This window comes from Hyla sarda, chromosome 1 (assembly GCF_029499605.1).
Source record: "Hyla sarda isolate aHylSar1 chromosome 1, aHylSar1.hap1, whole genome shotgun sequence".
NCBI classification, from domain to species: Eukaryota; Metazoa; Chordata; class Amphibia; order Anura; family Hylidae; genus Hyla; species Hyla sarda.
In genome coordinates, this window is record NC_079189.1 from 354,127,943 (window position 1) to 354,146,006 (window position 18,064).

General features: G+C 42.0%; 1 protein-coding gene across 41 annotated transcripts in view; it reads left to right on the forward strand.

The window, feature by feature from the left end:
* Positions 1–18,064, forward strand: part of PTPRD (protein tyrosine phosphatase receptor type D) — a 1,959,121-nt gene that overhangs the window by 1,119,882 nt on the left and 821,175 nt on the right. For all 41 annotated transcript variants that reach the window (XM_056521458.1, XM_056521449.1, XM_056521479.1 and 38 more), the window contains one exon: positions 3,099–3,130. The gene's annotated coding sequence lies outside the window, so the exon portion shown is untranslated. The remainder of the gene's footprint in view (positions 1–3,098; positions 3,131–18,064) is intronic.

Genomic DNA, 18,064 nt, shown 5'->3' on the forward strand with positions numbered 1-18,064 from the left:
ATTTGATCTGGTCTGTGCACCCTGTTATTAAAGGGCTTTTATCCACAAGCATCCGAAGACATTTGTATTGGAAACTGTTACTTTTAAAGGGCATGCTCATACAATGGATAGCCATGCCACCATACAATGATAATAATATCCCTCATGCAATCCTGTTTTCATGTCATGCGGAACATCTGGCATATTTTGTTCCTTCTTCCTAGCAGTATGAGCTTTCTTTGAAGTCATTTGTTCTTGTCACTGTGGAGTTTGTATGTATCTGGATGTTCAATCCCCATTCAATGCACACTGCCAGCTTAGAGTAATTCAGAAATAAAAGGATCCCATTATTCATTTATATTATCTGAGAATACATATGTAATATCCTATCTTTTCAAAAATCCACATTCATCATAAATCATGTTGTACGCCATAGTGTTGTTAAATGAAAAGCAATGAGAAAAAGGTTGCCAGTTATATGATCGCCTAGAGCGTTTTCATAGAGACCCTAAAGCAATTGCTTATTATATTTCCAGACATGAAAATTAACGTTCTTATAGCTTAACATAGAACTTTATGCACTGTAGTTTTTGGGTTACCAATAAGCCTTCTTATCTGTCTGTATTGTCTTATTTGTAGTATATTAAAATGAACAACAACTCAGTGACCAACTACATTGTATTTATTACATGTTACGATACGATCTGTGTAGTTCGGTCTCCCTCTATTTATTTACAGTAGAAAGACGGGTGATTTTATTGTATCTTTGCTACATTTTCCTGACATTTGATGCACAATGACATGTTATACAGTTCACACCCTCCGGCATCAGCCAAGATCAGACATTACACTGATCTTGGTCATTTAACCCTTTGGATATATTATCTTACGGGAATGAAGAAGAGTTTTAAGTAAGAAGGTAAATGAGGGGGCACCCTCTGAGACTAGTTGGTAGGAAGATCAGAATGAAGCAATGTAAAAAATATTATAGAGATAAAAACATAGTTATCCTAAGATAAAAAGAAAATGACGTAAGGCTAGATGTACATTTAAACAGACGCACCTCCTAGTGGTCAGTTGTCACGGTGAGACTTAAACATAATGAAAAAGAAGTTTCTTAAACTATTTTTAATTTTTAATACATGTAAAAAAACAGAACCTAACATTACTAAATTTGGCTCCACATGCAGCACAGATTTTGTCCCCATATATTGAAAGGCTAAAATCTATAACAAAATAAATGTATGTGGATTACAGTTTCAAAACCCCCATCCACACTGTATAGTACTGTAACTGAAAATACACTCTGCAAATAAGGAGCAAACTCTGCCACATGTGAACCCCGGACCATAGTATGCCATAGTAAGTCCTCCGTGTGATGCCATGACCTCTTGTTTGCCAAGTCTTCTGCCCCTAATGCTTGTCACCACTAGAATTGTCTGCAGATGAAGGTATTGTGTGTCAATACACATCCATCAGCCTAATCAGATTCATTTCAGGTTCAAATCCATATGCAGATTTAGAAGTCCCCCTATTGCTGTGAGATTACCAACACAAAGCATGTACAGAAGCAGGGACACATGTCAAGGCCAAGGGTCCCCACTCCTATGAAGAGTCCTGACCCAGAGCATCTCTGCTTACCTACAAACTGCTATGTGTACAAAATCAGGGATGAAACAAATCATAAAAAGTTTAGATTCTAGCATTTTTTTTTTCTGTAAAATTCTCTATAGCTTTATTTACGCTGTCATTTTGGTGCAGTTTTTCTGGATTATTGCTAACCAATTTTAGGCAGCAAGCAAAAAAGAATAATTGCAAGGTTAAAACTTCTTTACAATGTTTCATATTGGATCTACTACTAGTTTTGGCTGGAAAAATCATTAAAAGGCAAGGGGTGCATGCAGCCTAATAAAAAAGGGAACTCAAGGGGTTTTCTTCTTCTTTTGTTAATTCTGTAATGCAAAGTATAGAGGAGAAGAGAACCAGTGTTCACGCATTCCCTCTGCTTATGGTTTATTCAATTTTTACCAAAGCACTTTATAACATGTGGACTAGTCATTGAGACTCAAAATGAAGATGTCTGAAAACTCTGATATCGTCTTCATGTTTAGTTTGGCATTAATCAACATGATGATCACATTTTCAGCTACAGTGTGTACAGAATGGGAGCAGGGAGAACTTGCATCCTCTGCATTTTTTAATAAACATTTTTTTTTTTTAAGTGAGTTGAAGCATGGCTCTGAGCTGCTTATTCTGTCTTTTTCTGTGCTACCGATAAATTATGCAAGGGGATGTCTGCACGCCATGCACTTCTCTTTCCCAATAAAGTGAAAACTCTGCACACACTACATTAACAGTCACCAGAAGAAACTGTTCCACTGTGATTTCCCTTCAACCAGTGTACTAGAACAAATTCAACCCATTCCATTGTACGACATAGGGACAAGGTGAAAATGCAATTTGTTGTGAAATCTTTGTTTTGCATTTGCTATTAGAAGCCAAGCGTTTTGTTCCTTTGCATCTCCCCACTGGACCTTATCAGAGAACACAGTAGCTCGAGGGCACCGGCAGTACTGATCACTCAGAAGGAAACACAACAGCTGTGTTCCTGACAGCTGGACTGGCATGACGTCCATCAGCGAATATCATTGATATCTAACAGTGTTCTCAGCAGGGGGCTCCCGAAACCTGTTATGCTGAAAATGAGTTGACTCTCATACTCCCACAGGCAGTATCTGTGCCCCTCTTTATGTGTAACTGTAGAAAAAAAAGGTAGTGCTGTGTTGGATATAGAACTGCAAAAAAATAGGATGTAAAATTGTTAAATCCAAACAGCTGTTTAATACAATGTAAAAGTACTCAGGCAATACATAACAAGTTAAAATGTACTCAGCCTAAATAATTAAAGCACATTACACTGCTACACTGAGCAGAGCAACGGCCAATCTGTATTAAAGCACAGGGGTGTCCTAGTAAAGCGAATTGCCATGAATGTGACCTGGTAAGAACTTCTCGGGTCCAGTCAAGCAATTTCGTGCTGTTTTGATTATATAATAATACTTTGCTCAGATATTTTAAGTTTGTCATCAGCTTTCACAACAATGTTTGCTTTATTACAGATCCTGTAACAGTGGCTGAGCAGCGGATTACAGTGAGTAAAAGTGTTTTTTGTTTTTTGGGAGTTTTTTTGCATTTTGCAAAGCTGTTAATAAATGTTACTTTTCTATATATAAAAGTATGTGCCTTTTGCAATTATTTACTAAAAAAGGCTATAAACATTCACTACTTAGCTGAATTCTCTATTCTGTATGGCACCATATATGCTTTTAAGAACAATTCTCGAAAATTCATGAAGAAACTCCAAATGTTGGGAATAATGGGAAAGATATGCTCCTTTAAACTAATTTAATGCATGTTTTCAAAATGCTACATTTATGCTGTTTGACAAATTTGGTGCATGTATAGACTGTGTCTAGTTGACATACGGATAGTATTGGCCATGCATTTCCCAAAAAAATTTGGTTGATAACTCCCAACTTCCCCATACACATGAACGGTCCGCACGTGTTGTGTATGGAGAAGGAAAAGGTAAGTTGCAGCCAGACAGCTTTGGTGCCAACTTATCCTTCCAAGGGCCGGCCAATAGAAAAACTAACACACCTGACTCTTCTCTTCTTACTCTTCACACTTAAGTCTTTCCCCTTTTCCTTAAAGCATCTTTTTCCTACTAGATAAAATCACCTTGTCGAACATGATGCTAAAGTTTCAAAGAATTGTGTAAAACATAATAAATAAATGTAATGCCAGTTTTTTGGGTGGAGAAATTGTACACACATGCAGAAATAACTCTTCCCCAATGTGTAAAAAGAGTGGAAACAGACTTGGCTAGATTAAACAAATGCTTTATATATAGAGCAATAATACAGACCAGTGACAACAAAAAACATACATAGCAGAATGTAGGAATCAAGAATGCTTTAATTATATGCATATATGTGTTTCCTTTTAAAATAGGAGCTACATAGTTCACACTATCAAGTATGTATCCCTGAGAATAAATATCCTTCTATGCACCAAATAACAATATTTAACATTTCCTTGTTTTATATAATTGGATGGTATGTAAAGTTGATAAAGTTAATAAAAAGAGGAACTGACAGAGAGATGTGAGAGGTAAGACAATAAACACAACAAAACTACATCCTTTAGACTGTGTTGTCTGTGGTTTTACTGCAGACTCACTTGAACCAGAATTTGTTATTTCCATATAGCAAGTGCTCGGGATGTGGGGCAGCGCCTCCCCTCCTCCAGTACAAGCAGAAAAGAGTAATCCGGCACCAACGGCAAGTAAAAGGATCCACTTTATTGAAGCATAAATATAAAATACAAGCTGGGCACAGCAACCTACGCATTTCAGAGACGCATATCCTTAGTCATGGCATAAAAAAGGAATAACCAGTTCCTTCTTATATATCCATTTATCCAGTCACATGGTATTGCTGTCTAGAAAAAGCTAAAAAAAAAAATTGTTCTGGAATCCTGGAGCAGGACTTCCCTTATTTTTCATAGGAAGTGAATTGTTTTATGTTGTATTATGTTCTATATATGTCAAATATCAGAAAAACCAAAAAAAAAAATGATCTATTGAACATTTAATTTAGTCTAAACCTGCATAAATACATTTGTCTGTGACACATACTGTAGGACTGCACATAAATGCATGGACATATCACAAATCACTTCCTGGGAAAAATAAGGGAAGTCCAACTCCAGGATTCCAGGTCTCATTTTTTAGCTTTTTCTAGACAGCAATACCATGTCACTGGATAAATGGATATGTAAGAAGGAACTGGTTATTGCGTTTTTATGCCATGACTAAGGACATGCTTGTCCAAAACGCGTAGGCTGCTGTGCCCAGCTTGTATTTTATATTTATGCTTCAATAAAGTGGATCCTTTTACCTGCCGTTGGGTTGGGATTACTCTTTTCTGCTTAGGATTTGTTATTTGGGACATCTCATTGTGATTAAAAATGTATTTTTTAAATTTTTATTTTGTAAATACACTGAAACATACGGCGCCACTATCCCAACACTTTCAATGTGTCTAAATGGATAGGATTTTAGACTTGTCTTGTCTTTATGAAAAAAGTAGATTTTTTTTCTAACATTTCTTTAAATGGGACCGACTAACATACATACAGTACTTTTTGCATGATGCATCAGCTTAGATATATCAGACCCAATGTGTAATCTGCGGCTTTCCAAAGGACCACAGATAAATCTGTTAAATTGTCTAAAATCCTAATGTTTTCAAGGTGCATAGAAAAAAACAGTAAGGCCTTGTGTGACGTGTTTCACCATCATGGTATTTGCATAGTGCCCTGCTCATGTACATACCATTGAAGCAGCCATACTACACAAACAGCACAATGAATGTTGGTCTAAGGCATGAATGTTCCTTAAAAACCTGCTACACCTGAAGCCCAGAAATATAATTGTTCATTGACATATGATTGGCGGTCCCAGAGCTGCTATTATATTCTGATTACTAATGTGTGAAAGTACAAGAGGTCGACAGTAGCTTTGCATTGAAAGTTAGGGAAAACTACAGAAAGAGACATTTTTTCAGCGATCAATTAGCATTAGCAGTGAGGAGGTAAACAGGGAGAGGAGAATAGCAAGGGTTGCACATTGCATGTAATTAGTTTCCTCATGCACTAATAATCAGGACACACATTTGTGATTTTGTATTAGGGGAACAAAGGAACAATCCAGAATGAATTGTTAACAAAATGTTCCTTTATCTAAAGTTTGCATCTAATGTGTACAAGCGTTAAGAATTAATTGATCAGAAATCCTGCAGATGTAAGGTTATCTGTTTTTGAGTGGTTTCTATCAGAAAATCTTAAATGGTGTGGTTAGGTTTAGTGTTGCGGTTAAGTTAGACAATAATTATGTGCTCTTTTGTTTACAGCCAAAATTTTGAAAAAAAAAATGTCCCAAAAAAATTTAATGTACAAATGAATAAATGTACAAAAACAAGATGGTGCATACACATACTTTAGACAGAATAAAGAAATGGAAGGCCGACTTATAGGAGAACTCCAAAATACAAAAAATGAAATGTACAAAAACAAGCTGGTACATAAACATCCTACAGACAGAATTTCCATGACAGGACCCTGGCTCTCTCAGTGAGGAATGTGTGTCAACTACTGGTAAAAGGCACATGCTCCATTCATTTCTATCTCCCATATGATGCCAATGATGCCTAAGTGATGTACTCGGATCTTTGCAGCACTCCCATAAAAACCAATGGAGCGCTGATTGCTGAGTCCTGTTTCAGAGATTGCAGGGAGTCCCAACGGTCAGACCCCCCCCCCCCTCCCTGCGCGATCAGCTACTTATCCCCTCTCCTGTGGTTCCCCTCCATGGTGCCAAGCTATTTCTCAGCCTCTCTATTTTAGGGGGTGAGACCAGAGCTGGACCTTTTGCCTGTAGTACACACACAGTTACTTACTAACTTAGTTGCCTGTCCAATCACAGCACAATGTCTACTTCTTTCTGCCTTGCTATGACATAGTGCTGCTGATGAGATAAGAAGGAAGTCTTGATTTACCTTAAACTGTGTAGATCCTCTGGAGAAAAGGCACAGCTTGTAGGTGTACAGTGTTTCTTTCTCCCCCTCTCTTCTGCAAATGACAGGCAGTAGACAGCAGATTGCAGAAAAAGGAGACACCTAATTGCCAAAATGCTGGAGCTGTTTCTGGAGTGAGTGTCATGATAGGGGGTGGACAGGGAGAGTGAGCCCTAAGCTGTCCCTAATTGCCCATCTGCCCTAAATGCTGGATCGACAACTTGAATCCGGTCCCTTCCAGTTCAGGCACAAACCTAGTGTCTGAACAGACTCCAGAACAGAAAAATACAAAAACTGACATTACAGGAGTAATTTTGGATAAATTAAGTGATTTACAGAAATGTTAGGAATCACATAGGCTATCTAATGAAGGAAATGTGTTAAAAATGACAGTGGCCATTTAAATTAGACAGTGCAAACTAGACAGCCAACAGATGCACCAGATTTATCAAACAGCATGATCTACAGTGATAAATCTGGTGCATCTGTAGGCAAAGTTTTTACTAAGAATGTAATTGTTTTAGCAATTTCCCCCCATTAGGTTTAAAAGGAATTACCATTAAGTTTTTTTTTTTAAATAATAATATCAATAATAATAATAATAATAATTTTTATTATTATTTCAATATTATTATTATTAATAATATTAATTTATGTTTAGAGAATCTTTGGTTCCAGAGAACTAGATATATGATAAGGGATAAAAACTCAAATGCAAGTACAATGAATGTGGAACAGAGTAAATGACACAATGTGAAAGGAAGCCCTGCCCATGGGGGCTTACAATGTACAAGAGTAGTAAAGTTTGTTTTTGTCAGTGATATCAGATTATATTTTACACTCTACAGACTTACAGTGTGGTAAGAAAAAGTATTTAGTCAGACACCAATTGTGCAAGTTCTCCCACTTAAAAAGAAGAGAGAGGCCTGTAATTTTCATCATAGGTATACCTCAACTATGAGAGACATAATGAGAGAAAAAAATTCAAATAAAAAATCATAAAATCACATTGTCTGTTTTTTTAAGAATTTATTTTCAAATTATGGTGGAAAACAAGTATTTGGTCATCTTCAAACAAGCAAGATTTCTGGCTCTCACAAACCTATAAGTTCTTCTTTGAGAGTCCTCTCTGTCCTCCACTCATTACCTGTATTAATGGCACCTGTTTGAACTTGTTATCAGTATAAAAGACACCTGTCCAAAACCTCAAAGAGTCACACTCCAAACTCCACTATGGTCAAGACCAAAGAGCTGTTGAAGGACACCAAAAACTAAATTGTAGACCTGCACCAGGCTTGGAAGACTGAATCTGCAATAGGCAAGCAGCTTGTTGTGAAGAAATCAACTGTGGGAGCAATTATTAGAAAATGGAAGACATGCAAGTCCACTGATAATCTCCCTCGATCTGGGGCTCCACGCAAGATCTCACCCTGTGGTGTCAAAATGATCATAAGAAAGGTGAACAAAATCCAAGAACCACACGGGGGACCTAGTGAATGACCTGCAGAGGGTTGGGACCAAAGTAACAAAGGCTACCATCAGTAACAAACTACACCACCAGGGACTCAAATCATGCAGTGACAGACATGTCCCTCTGCTTAAGCCAGTACATGTCCGGGCCCATCTGAAGTTTGCTAGAGTGAATTTGGATGATCCAGAAGAATATTGGAAGAATTTAATATGGTCAGATTAAACCAAAGTAGAACTTTTTGGTATAAACTCAACTCGCCGTGTTTGGAGGAGAAAGAATTCTGAGTTGCAACAAAAGAACAACATACCTACTGTGAAACATGGCGGTGGAAACATCATGCTTTGGGGCTATTTTTCTGCTAAGGGACCAGGACAGCTGATCCATGTAAAGTAAAGAATGAAGGGGGCCATGTATCATGGGATTTTGAGGTTTGAAAACCTCCTTTCATCAGCAAGGGCATTGAAGATGAAACGTGGCTGGGTCTTTTAGAATGACAATGATCCCAAACACACTGCCGGGCAACGAAGGAGTGGCTTTGTAAGAAGCATTTCAAGGTCCTGGAGTCACCTGACCAGTCTTTAGATCTCAACCTCATAGAAAACCTTTGAAGGGAGTAGAAAGTCTGTGTTGCCCGGCGACAGCCCCAAAGCATCATTGCTTCACTTCTCTAGAGGAGATCTGCATGGAGGAATGGGCAAAAATACCAGCAACAGTGGTTAAAAACCTTGTGAAGACTTATAGAAAATGTGTGACCTCTGTCATTGCCAAGTATTGAGATTAACTTTTGTTATTGACTGAATACTTATTTTCCACCATAATTTGCAAATAAATTCTTAAAAATCAGACAATGATTTTTTTGATCATCAGGTCTCTCATAGTTGTTGTGTACCTATGATGAAAAGTACAGGCCTGTCTCATCTTTTCTAATGGGAGAACTTGCACAATTGGTGGCTAATTAAATACTTTTTTGCCTCACTGTATATTTATTTGGTTATTAAGTATGAGATTGGAAGGTTACACACACTGTCGTTGACTATGGTAACGGAGGGGTTCTCTCACCATCTGGGTGACTAAGTGAGTCAAGCTTACAATCAGAAGACTGCATATAGTTACTACTAGAGATGAGCAAATTTTTGAAAAATCCAATTCGGCTGGTTCGCCAAATTTTCCCCAAAAATTAGTTTTGGTCCGAATTTATTCACGATGAATCACTATTAAAAACATCTATTTCTGGCCTACAGAGAGCCTCAATAGGGGTGTAGAACACTTTGCCTTGCTGTAACATGCATAAGGTATTGCTGGGTTAGTGAAAGAATATTGTTATTCAGTATGACATGCAGATCAGAGGCGTCGCTATTAGAATCACAGAGTGGCACAAGGACAGAGCCTGGAGGTGTCATCAGTATGAGGAGACATATAGTGGCTGAATGACACAGCATGAAGATGGCAGCAGCATGAGGAGACCATATAGTGGCTGAATGACAAAGCGTGGAAGTGGCGGCAACATGAGGAGAACATATAGTGGCTGACTGACACAGCCTTGAGTTGGCGGTAGCATGAGGAGACCACATAGTGGCTGAATGACACAGTCTGGAGTTGGTGGCATTATATAGTGGATGAATGACACAGCCTGGAGTTTGCGGCCGCATGAGAAGAACATAAAGTGGCTGAATGACACAGCATGGAGGTGGCGGCAGCATGATTAGAACATTTAGTGGCTGAATGACACAGCCTGGAGCTGGCAGCAGCATATAGTGGCTGAATGAAACAGCCTGGAGTTGGCGGCAGCATGAGGAGAACATATAGTGGCTGAATGACACAGCCTGGAGGTGGCGGAAGCATGAGGAGACCATATACTGGCTGAATGACACAGTGGGGAGGTGGCGGCAGCATGAGGAGACCATAGAGTGGCTGAATGACACAGCGTGGAGGTGGCGGCAGCTTGAGGAGATGATATAGTGGCTGAATGACACAGCCTGGAGGTGGCAGAAGCATGAGGAGACTATATAGTGGCTGAATGACACAACCTGGAGTTTGCGGCAGCATGAGGAGAACATTTGTTGGCAGAATGAGACAGCCTGGAGCTGGCATCAGCATGAGCAGAACATATAGTGGCAGAATGAGACAGCCTAGAGGTGGCATCAGCACGAGGAGAACATGGTGGCAGGATGAGACAGCCTGAAGGTGGCAGCAGCAGCATCTGGAGTCCTAAAAGTGACCCAGTGACAGAGTGGTGTGGTGTGTGGCAATACCAGTACCCGGTGACGAAGGTGGGTGAAAAATGGAAAACTTCGCATCAGATGTGTGGTATCAGGCAGGTGGCAGGATCAGAATAGTAGCTGAGGCAGATAGGCAGAAGAAAACGTCTCTTTTGTAAAAGTGTTAGTGTGCACAAGTAATTATTGAGAATATGCATTACGTAAAACTTAATTTTGAATAATATGCTTAGGATAAAATACATGGAGCCAATTATTATTAAAAAATTTTTTAATCAAACAAAAGGAAAGGTTTGCAAAAAACACCATGTAGCATCTACACGACCAAGTATTGATGTGATGCAATGACCTCTAAAAGGTGGAAGGGAAAAAAATATGGTCCATTGTAACCGGTGAGGGTAAAAACTTCCCCTTTAAGGCCCTACTCTCGCCCTATTACCGTATTTATCGGCGTATAACACGCACTTTTTAGGCTAAAATTTTTAGCCTAAAGTCTATGTGCGTGTTCTACGCCGATACACCCCCAGGAAAGGCAGGGGGAGAGAGGCCATTGCTGCCCGCTTCTCTCCCCCTGCCTTTCCTGGGGTCTAGAGCGCTGCTGCCGGCCCTTCTCTCCCCCTGGCTATCGGCGCCGCTGCCCGTTCTGTCCCCCTGACTATCGGTGCCAGCGCCCCATTGCCACTGCCCCGTTGACTCCCCCCATCCCCGGTGGCATAATTACCTGGGTCGGGTCCGCGCTGCTGCAGGCCTCCAGCGTGCGTACCTGGCATCGTTGCTATGCGCTGCACGGCGCGGCGCATGACATCAGTGCGCCGCACCGTGCATAGCAACGACGCAGGGGACGCGCGCCGGAGGCCTGCAGCAGCGCGGACCCGACCCAGGTAATTATGCCACCTGGGATGGGGGGAGGCAACGGGGCAGCGGCGCCGGCAATGGGTGCCGCTGCCCCTTCTCTCCCCCTGGCTGTCGGCGCCGGCACCGATAGTCAGGGGGACAGAACGGGCAGTGGCGCCGATAGCTAGGGGGAGAGAAGGGCCGGCAGCGACGGCCTCTCTTCCCCTGCCTTTCCTGGGGGTGTATCGGGGTATACACGCGCACACACGCACCCTCATTTTACCATGGATATTTGGGTAAAAAAAATTTTTTACCCAAATATCCTTGGTAAAATGAGGGTGCGTGTTATAGGCCGGTGCGTGGTATACCCCGATAAATACGGTAATTCCCTTCTTGGCAATTGTTACTCACCATAAATAAGGCGGTCCCACACAGGAAACTTTCTCTATTTACACCTAAAAATCCTGGGAAATGGCAGTGTTTGTAGGGGGAAAATAGGGAGAGGTTCCTGTGTGGGGCCGCCCTTTTTAGGGTGAATAACACTTGCCAAGAAGGGAATTAAAGGGGTATTCCAGATTTTTTTTTTATTTGACTATGCTACAAGGGCTGTAAAGTTAGTGTAGTTCATAACAAAGTGTCTGTACCTGTGTGTGACGATTTTCTCACAATTCTTCTGTGATTTTCACCACAATATTTTTTTTTAACAGCATACAAAATGACTGTTTTTTCAGATTTTCCCAGGTTGCAATGCGGCTGAGACCTGACTCACTAGTCAGCTGATGACAGGGAGCGTGTCTGCTTCATTGAGTGGAGTGATTGCTTGGTGGGAGAGAGATCAATCTGCAACTAATACAACAGCTGTAGGTACCCTGATTGAAAACCACAGGTCTTTTGAATGGATTCAGCTCATTTATGTTTCAATGGGTAGGGTGGCTGATGTGTGGGAGGGAGGAAAATGGAATTATGGGATTTGTAGTCAAAAAAAGAAAACTAAAACAGGAAATACCAGTTCACAAAAATCTAGCTACAGTCTTATGGTAATCTCGCAACAAAGCCATTTAGCCCCAAGACAAGCACAGATCCTTCCTAAGCATTACTGTCTGGCAGGTACATACTAAAATCACCTTATGGTGGATATCCCCTTTAATAATGTGAGAGTAGGGCCTTACTGACGAGGATTTTACCCCAAAAGGTTACAATGGACCATACGTTGTTCCCTTCCATCTTTTTGAGGTCTTTGCATCACAACAATACTTTTGGGTACATATATTTTATCCTAAGAATATTATTAAAAGTCAAGTTTTACATAATGCATATCCTCAATACATACTTGTGTTCTGATGCGGAGGAATGTCTGTAACTGGGGAGCAGCACCTTAAATCTGTTTGGCACTATCCATATTTGTGAACTGTTGGTGTGGCACCATTGTCAATCTACTCTGATGCATCAGGCATTGGTGGGTGGAAATCCTGGCTGATCCATGCCTGATTCATCTTCACAAAGGTCAGTCTCTCCACATTTTTCATGGACAGACAAGTTCTCCTTGGGGTTACTATGGCTCCCGTCGCACTAAACACCCACTCTGATGGCACACTAATGGCCTGGCAGAACAGATTTTCCAGGGCTACCTGCTGCTGATGAGTTGCTTCACTATGCGGGTGTAGACTGCTGCTAATGGAGCTGGTACTGCTCCTGCCACCCACCCCTCCCCAGCAACCATGGCAGTGGAAGGTGAGCGCAGAGGGCCCCCTGAATCAGACCTGCGAGAGGATTGACGATGACGCAGATAGGTATTGGCCAACTGACTACGTAGGATGTCTCTTTAGTAGGTCAGTTTGTCCTCCCTCTCAGTGAGTGTAAAAAGGCTCCCATTTTGTGCCGGTAGCAAGGACCCAATAAGATGGAGAGCCAGAAGTCCTCCCGCTGCCGAATGGTGACAATTCGGCAGTCACTACATAAGCAAGTGAGCATGCATCGCACCATTTGTGCAAGTGACTCAGAGGGACTCCCTGCCTCCATCTCCAATGCATACTGCCGTGGTGTGTCTGGGTCCTATGTCTCGCCTTCCTCATAACCCTCTAGCTCCTCCTGCTCCTCTCCTGTCAGATGACTAGAAAAACTGCCCATCTCGCGAAAGCTAAATTTTGCTCCACTGTGCCCCTCCCCCTCCACCTCCAGTTAAGCCCCCATAGGGCTCATGTGGCTGTGAGATGTAGGCGCCATGTCTCCAGTGCCCTGACCAGCCATTGTTTCCAACACGTGTTGCAGTAGATGAAGCAGTGGAATGACGTTCATCCCGTAATCCAGGTGATTGACTAATAATGTGGCTTCCTCCTAGGGCCTGAGTAAATGGCAGGTGCACCTATGAGCTGCCACAGGTTGACATTGAAGTTACACATGGGAGTCCCCCTATCTGCTTGGATCATCAAGAAATAGGTGATGGCTTTTCTCTGTTCATATAGTCGGTCCAACATTTGGAGGGTGGAATTCCAATGTTTGTAAACATCGCAAATCAGACTATGTTGGGGGATGCCGTTCAGATGCTGCAGCTCAAGGAAGGTGTGCTTTGCGTTGTTCGAGTGGCTGACGTGCATGCAAAGTTTCCTTCCCATTGTTAGGATGTCTTGCAGATGGGGGGGGAACACTTCAGGGACCGCTTGACAACCAGATTGAACAGGGCTCATGTCTCAGGCTTCCTTGTCACAGCGCAGACAAGATGTTCTTCCCGTTGTCGGTCACCATGGTTCCCATTTCCAGTTTTCATGGCTTAAGCCATGATTTGATTTCTTGGTGAATGACTTTTACCAGTTCCTCCCCTGTGTGACTCCATTCGCCAAGGCAAACCATGTGAAGAACAGCATGTCAGCGTCGTGCCCTGCACACATGGGATGCTGGAGGGGCGCTGAGACTTGTCCGTGCAGTGAAGGCAAAAGACACGGTTGAGGATGAGTGGGCGGAGTCGCGTACTGACACAGGACCAACAGCCTGAGAGCTTGGATGCGGAAGCGGAGTGACCTATCCAAGTTGCTGTTGTGGCTATGCAGGAACCACATTCATCCATTGGGCCGTAAAGGACATGTATTGTCCCTGACCGTAGTTATAGCTCCACACGTCGGCGCTGCCGTGCACTTTAGTAAACACCAACAGGCTCAAGGACTTCTGTTCCGCTAAATTGTGCAGGGCTGGTACTGCCTTCTTCACAAAGAAATGACAGCTTCGGACTCTCCACCTCGGCTCGGCACAAGCCATCAGTTCTCTGAAAGGTGCAGAGTCCACCACTTGAAAAGGGAGGGACTGCAGCACCAGCAACTTGGACAGGATGGACGGATGGATTGCTGGCGGAATGACTGACTCGAAATAGAAGGAGCAGGAACATCTGGAGTGACAGAAGATGGGTATGACAAACAGCTCCCTTTGGCTGAGGTGGTGAAGCTTTTGCTGTCTGAAACAGGGAGCGGCATGCCACTGGGTGATGCAGCAGGCTGGACCACCACATTGAATCCACGGTACTCCCAGACTGCTTTATGGTGACGCTGCATATGTTGACGCAGAGCCGTGGTGCCAACATTGGGACTCTGGCCACTATTCACCTTCTGCAGACACATCTTGCATGTAGCCAGGTTAAGATCCTCCGGATGCTTGATGAAAAACTGCCACACCGCCGAGTAGCTGATTTTCCCACCAACAGTCTGCACTCATTGACTGCTACTGCCGCCGACTCCAGGAACCCCTGTTCCACTACCTCCAAGGTAGGCTGCCACAAAGCAGGTGGTCTACCCTGAGCACGTTTGGCTCCAGGCTTTCCACTTCTGCCACCATGCTGACTGCCAACCATGCTACCACCTTGCTGGCTCAGCTGCTCCCTCATGGGCAACCTGCAACCCTCTTCTCCTGATGATGATGAAGCCCCTTCTGCACCCAGCTCCCAAGTGCAATCGGCTTCATCATCATCGAGTTGTGTCTGCACATCACTGATATCCTCAGGTTCCTCAAAAGTGTCTGCTAAAGGAGCCTGAATGCTCGCAACACCACCTCCCATGCCACTCTCCTCCTCACTACTTGCCAGCCTAGCGGATGTCTCCCAGAGCAAAAGATACTTCCATGGGGGAGGGAACAGCATAGGACAGAGGTAATGGGAGGACAGGGACTGCTCCCTGGCCATGCCAACTGAGGGTTGTGTCTGAGGAACCCACCGACTGTTGACTGGGGGTGTCAGATGTCACTTGTGATGAAGTGAATGACCGTGTTAATCAATCGATGATGGCATATTGGTTGCAGGTTGAGACGCAATCGCTAGCTGATACCGGGAGCTCAGGTCTGCTGCGACCTTTGCCTTTGCCTGATGAATTTAGGCCTCTGCCACTCCTCTGTGCACTTCCTGGCACTTCTCTGCCTGACATACTTAGTGCGTATATGAGGAGAGTACAATACGCTCCACTAGACTTAAAAGAGTATTTGTCTACAACACCAGCAGGTGTGTACTTTTGGCTGGCCTTTCACAGTATCTAGACCCTTAAGACTTAAACAGGAACAAAATGGTACACCACTTAGATGTAGGCACAGGTTACATTTAATAGAGGACAATATGTTTTTAGTGCTCTGCTCACCCTAACTGGCTGGCTTTCTCAATCTCCCTCCCTCCCCTATCAGTGCTTTTAGGCTGGATTTAGGCTTGAGGTGAAAAAGTTTTTCTGTGCAACACACACTGCTCTCTGTCCCTTTCTCTCTCTCTCTACCATAAAAGGCTGAAGTGACTGGCCGCAAAATTGCTTCGGATTATAGAGGGCTGTGACATTACAGGGGTGGCTGGCATGCTGCATGTGATTAAGGGTAATCCCGCCTTGCCTACCCGCCTTCCCAGGATTCCTTGCCCCATGTCCTCACATGTGGATCTGCCATTTTAGATGCCCTGGAGCCCTGACTGCACTAAATGTAATTTAATGAAGTGATTTGTGCTATCGAATCGGGGCAATATTCGCATTCATTGTAAAATGAATTTTTCCTGAAATTCGTAAAAAATTTGGATTTGTCAGATTCGATTCACTCATCCCTAGTTACTACATATGAGCAAATTGGAGCACAGTCATGTTTATTTGAAATTCTCTTTAAATCCACTATTTGTGCCACCAACATTCTCAGTGGAGCAAAAAAAAAAAAAAAAGATGTACTTTTCAGCTACCTCATCCAGGCTGAATTATTTGTATTACAAAATAAAAGATTTATGAAATTATCTCTGATTATGCCCTATTAGCTTATCCCTTAAAGGGCTCTTTCATATGCATAAATTGGTATAAGAATGGCATATTGTGGCTACAAGGCTTCACATAATTATCATTCATTACACAGTCTATAAAGATTGAGTTGCAATAACTTAAGCAGAAGATTCATACTTTAGATTTTCCAATGCTGTTAGTTTAATGTGTGGAATACATTTTGGCAGTTCACTGAGTCCAAGGCATTGCAATAATTATTTACATATATGACTCCTAAATCTATTTTCCCTTAGAGACGTATTTTATGTTAAGTTTTCACGTGAACCAGAATGAAATATGTTGAAATCTTATAAATATGTCCCTTCTTTGATAAAATGAAGATGCAATGGTGTGTCTTAATAATATGTGCTTCAAGAACCTTGAAACTTCAATTTGACAATGTTTTCTCTATGATTTATTATTCAGAAAACACTTTTTAAAGATTTTCATATTACTGTGCATAGTAGCTGGCTCACATTTTTATAGCATAGTGGTGTCATGGTCTGAAATTAAAATCCTCCAAGGGGACAATAATTCATATCTCAGCAATTCCTTAATGGGATATCATAATAGGGTATACCCATTAGAGAGATTCTCATTTTTGGATAGCCTCCATGTTCCTCAGTTCATTTGTATGGAACTGATGTGGGAAGACTGGACCTGAGACTTATAATTTAAATCAGTTATAACAGGTTTTGCAAAAACTACTTTCTGGGTATCACTATATAGCTTGCTCTAGACGCAATTTTTGCAACGTTTTGTTTTACCTACAAAAATATGCCACAAAAACTGCACCCTTTTTTGTACTCCATAATGGCATTTTTTTTCTCTCTAAAATAGTTGCTCATAATATTGCTGCCTTTTTGTTCAAATAATGAGTGTTAATTCATTTTGGGGGAAATGTATTGAAGTCTGTGTTAAACACAGATCAGGGAAAAGCTGCAAAGTTATGTGTAAACACTTACAGTAGGCCCAGATTTATCATAGAATGTCTACGGTAGACCTATTTTCCCATGTTTATTTGGGTGTTGGATTTGACTAGCGTGCATCTTATTTATCAAGAACGTGTAGCAGTATGATGAATTTTACCCAGCTCTGCTGTGGTGGGAAAAGCTCTACCACATACACTTTTTCTAGACACTTGTGAGGGAGGGAAGTAGACACTTTCCCAGGTCCTGAATTTGGCATGTTAGGTATTTTCACTTACTTTCAAAGAGCTGCCAGGACATTTTCACTTGCATTTTAGATGCTACAATAAAATTTGATTTTGGTGTCTAAAGGGTTAAAGCCGGGCATCACTGCGATCTGTGATATCTGGCATGAGAGATGGGTCATGGTGGCAGATAGCCAGGACCTCCCAGCTATGACCCACGCTTAGCTCCTGAGTGCGTGTCATAGAAGGGGAGTGGGACTCTGTTGTCCACAAGAGGTTAAAGGTTGAATTGCGGAAGGTAGAAGTGATTATCACGCCTACTGGTAGGTGGTGTAGCTTTGCACCTAAAAAAAGCTTTGCACACAAAATAGAGACTTTTGACAAAAGTCGCAAAAGATAAATACGTGACCACTGCATGGGCAAAAAGAAAAAGTTCTACGGGTAGGCAAAAAGAGTGAAACTGTCTATATCAAAAGATGCTTAAAGGAGTTCTCCAACTGAAATCTTTTATCCCCCGCTGT